This window comes from Corvus brachyrhynchos, unplaced genomic scaffold (genome assembly GCF_000691975.1).
Source record: "Corvus brachyrhynchos isolate BGI_N302 unplaced genomic scaffold, ASM69197v1 scaffold22, whole genome shotgun sequence".
Classification (NCBI taxonomy): Eukaryota; Metazoa; Chordata; class Aves; order Passeriformes; family Corvidae; genus Corvus; species Corvus brachyrhynchos.
This window is the reverse complement of record NW_008238355.1, coordinates 4,289,595-4,292,132: the sequence shown is the minus strand read 5'-3', so window position 1 is coordinate 4,292,132 and position 2,538 is coordinate 4,289,595. Positions and strand designations below refer to the sequence as shown.

General features: G+C 44.1%; 1 long non-coding RNA gene across 1 annotated transcript in view; it reads left to right on the top strand.

Moving 5' to 3' along the window:
• Positions 1-883: 883 nt before the first annotated feature.
• Positions 884-2,538, top strand: part of LOC108446992 — a 3,621-nt gene continuing 1,966 nt past the window's right edge. The window contains exon 1 of the long non-coding RNA XR_001862335.1: positions 884-2,395. This is a non-coding gene — a long non-coding RNA (uncharacterized LOC108446992). The remainder of the gene's footprint in view (positions 2,396-2,538) is intronic.

Here is a 2,538-nt window from a genome sequence, read left to right as displayed (position 1 = left end):
TTTACGCTGATGCCTGCTTACAGCCTTCTTAACATAAGGCAGGAGTTTCTTACACTACATTGTCAGCTAAAAATTAGCCCTATTTAGGAAATGAGAACAAATTCCTGCTAAGGTAGTACCCACTTTGTGCAGCAGGGAGAGACAGATGCTTTTAAACTCGGGTCAGTAATAAAGGCACAAGTAAGGGGCTGTAAGGGGCTATTTATCGTTGGTGTAAAAATATAGATATAGATATGGATATAGAGGTATCATATTAACCCCACTCTGCTGCGGTTAATGAAGGGATTTCACACAATGAAGCGGAGTGGGAGGATATAGGGAAGAGTGCCCCTTTCATCACCACATGGTCTGGTCTGGATTTGCTCAATCACACTCTAAACCAGACTGAACTAAGAAATACTCCTTTCTCAGCCTGCCCTTGCTGCATGACCAAATGTGCTGTCCCTGCAGTTAAACTGCTTCTACTTTGTCTTCCAGACAATGACAGTCTCCCGCACTCAGTACTGTCTTCTGATTCCTGCTTATAGTGACACCAAAGGCCACTAATAGAAAACTGCATGTATATGGACAAGAGTGGGGAATACAAGGCATCATTCTGGAATCTTGGTCCAACAAATGAGGTCCAAGTCAGACAATTCCAAAGTCATGTGTCCTTACTGTAGGCATTTGCAGATAGCCTGAGAGAGGTGTACATAGAACAAAGTGCTGCATGCAACATCTTCACAGGAATTGAGGACACATCTTAACTTGCAGGGCAATTTTTGACACCACAGAACTGATAAATTAATCTTTTCATCTGGAACTTTTAAACAGCAACCAACCACTTTGATTTCATGGTCTTTCAACCACTCCCTCCATTTTAATGTGATTTTTATCCAGAACATTTAGGAGAAGCTTTAGCATCAGGAAATGTTTGCTTAATACTTTATATGTCAGCAGAGTTGCCATTCCAGATCTTTGCAATGGCTTAGAAACAGAAATTCCACTCTAGGATATTTATTAGGCACACAGTTTTGAAGTTCTGGCCTAATTTCATACCACGGAAAAATAATACTGTGGAAGTCAGGAAGTTGTCAAAAGACAAAGGAGACAGAACAGGTCAGTCTTCCAGGGCTATAAAGTTTTCAGCAACACACTGAGAATGCAGTAATACTTGCAGATGGAAGGATCTGTTTAAGAAACCCTCCAGTTTCACTGTTAAGGTTTCAGCAAAGTCAAAATCTAACAAGACATCATGGAAAAGGCTTGGTACAGCTTTCTTCTCCCGTGCTGTCACTGTCCACTTCTAGCAGGGTGTGTTTATTTCTTGCCACATAGTGTTCTTCTGCTGTGCCAATTTAACTGCAAACAAGCTGTGAGGCTTTTCTGCAGGATACTTTTTTACACTCTTAAAGGATACAATGATTTTCCATTGAGAAGGTGCATACATTTTTTTTTTCCATATACAGCCAAATTCTCACTATGTTTTTCTATTTCTCTGCTCCAGCACTCTTACATCATGGAATACCTAATCTTCCTTCAAAGCATTTAAATGTTTGCAGGTTGCAGTGCCTGATCTTGTCTGCCAGCCAGCCTGCATTTACAGCATGGTAATCCTCAAGAACATGAATAATTCTACATCAGTCTGATAATTATCAACAACGTCCTCAATGACTTGATGAGCAAAGATCTGGGCTTCTTTTTCATATACTAAACCTTCATAAGAGGAAACTTTATGGGTTTATCTCTGTAACTACTGAACTTAATTTAAATCTGTTCAACAGGTAGGGTATGATCTGGCATCCCATTTTTTCAAGTCTCTCAGAATAAGGCAGTAAGAGTAGGCAAAAAGAAGTTCATACAACCATCCGTTCAGTGCCAAATTACTCCTATAGTGTTGTGTATATGCAACAGACCCCGAAAGGAAACTTGCTTCTTTTCCTGACCAGGTAACTCTGCTGTCACAGGCCAGCAATGCGGCGAGTTAACTCCTGTTCCTCTCCCACGGCGTTTCAACACTGCTCTGCTATTTTCAGGCTAGAAACATGTGACCCTCACAGACGATGAATACTTTCTCTGTCTCCCTATGGCCTACGAAGGGGACTCGGCAGCAACTTCTGCTGTGCTCCAGCACGTATTTTGCTTCATCCTAGTCTGACTTGACGCTGCGGTACTTCCTGCTGTGCTCTTGGAGATCACACACACCCTCCCGCCCCATCCTGCCCTTCCCCCGTCACCACTCTTCGGTGTCCCGGATCCCACCGGTCAGAAAGGAAAGCGTGCAGGCTGGGGTCGTAACCGGAACACCAAAGTTCAAAAGTAAAAGCCGCTTATTCCGTCCCTAAGTCGCTGCCAGGCTGAGGCTTCTCTGAACTGCGCGCGTACAACCGAGTCCCGGTGCTCAAAGGATGAGGAGGTGGGTTTGAGACAAGGCACTGGGGCAGAGCCCTGAGGGCTGCCTGGCTGCTTCTAGGAAGAAAGAGGAGGTAGTTTTGGCTCTGGCGAGCCATGTCAGCCTGTCTTCCCTCCGCAGCAGCAGAAGCAGCCAGAGCTGCTCTC